The sequence below is a fragment of the Capricornis sumatraensis genome, chromosome 4, assembly GCF_032405125.1.
Source record: "Capricornis sumatraensis isolate serow.1 chromosome 4, serow.2, whole genome shotgun sequence".
Taxonomy (NCBI): Eukaryota; Metazoa; Chordata; class Mammalia; order Artiodactyla; family Bovidae; genus Capricornis; species Capricornis sumatraensis.
Genome location: NC_091072.1, coordinates 89,140,653 through 89,141,663, shown reverse-complemented (window position 1 = coordinate 89,141,663; position 1,011 = coordinate 89,140,653). Strand labels below are relative to the sequence as shown.

Below are 1,011 nucleotides of genomic sequence, written 5' to 3'. Positions count from 1 at the left end.
ACCCTCCTTCCTCAGATAATCACACAGTTTCTACCCTCACTTTATCAGATTCTTGCAAGTCTGTGTGCCCAGTGTACAGTGAAGCTAAACAATCAGGCCAAACAATGATTGAGGCCAAATCATCAGAGTTTGGAACAGAGAAAGGTTTATTATGGGGCTATGTGTAGAGATGGGTGCCTCAGTCCTTAAAAAAAACCCAACCTCCCCCACCCCTTTGAGGAAAACTCCAGTGGAGGCCACGCCCACTCCTGACTCACCGCTGTTCATTCTCACTGAGGAACCAGATAGTTGGAAGACGCCCCACAATCATGGCTTGTAAAGATACAGGCAAGACTCCCGTGAAGCCAGAGATGGCAATTCACCAGATTAGAATCACCCTCACCAGCCACAACCTCAAGTTTTTGGAGAAGGCATGTGCTGACCTGATCAGGGTTGCCAAGGAAAAGAGTCTCATAGTGAAAGGACCGGTTTGGATGCCTACCAAGACTCTGAGAATAACTGCAAGGAAAACTCCTTGTGATGAAGGATCTAAGACTTGATATCATTTCGAGACGAGGGTCCTAAAGCAACTCATTGACCTGCACAGTCCCTCTGAGATCATTAAGCAAATCACTTCCATCAGCACTGAGCCAGGAGTCAAGTTTGAAGTCTTCATTGCAGATGCTTAAATCAACCTAATAAGTTGATAATCAGCTGTTAAAAACAAAAACACCTCCCCAAAAGCCTTCAGCAAAGCCCTTTTCTAGGAAAGGTGAGGGAGGGGTGTGGTTAGTCGTTGCACACTTCCTGGTGTCAGATCCTTTATTCTGGAGTCAGGTCACGGTCAGGTAAACAATGTTCCCGTGAATCTCCACCAATCCACTGTTCTTCTCTGCTCTGACAAGAAAGGGCAAGGTCCCCAGGCATGAGCTTCCCACTCTGAGGTCCAGGTCCTGGCTAACTGGAGGGAGATCTCAACTGGCAGCTCCCTCATGGCCAGGGCCCCAGACCCTGCCCAGCCATCATCGCTGA

At 48.3% G+C, this 1,011-nt stretch overlaps 1 pseudogene; it reads left to right on the top strand.

Annotated features, from left to right (window-relative positions):
• Window positions 1–308: 308 nt before the first annotated feature.
• LOC138078946 (small ribosomal subunit protein uS10-like) lies at window positions 309–668 on the top strand (annotated as a pseudogene).
• Window positions 669–1,011: the final 343 nt, after the last annotated feature.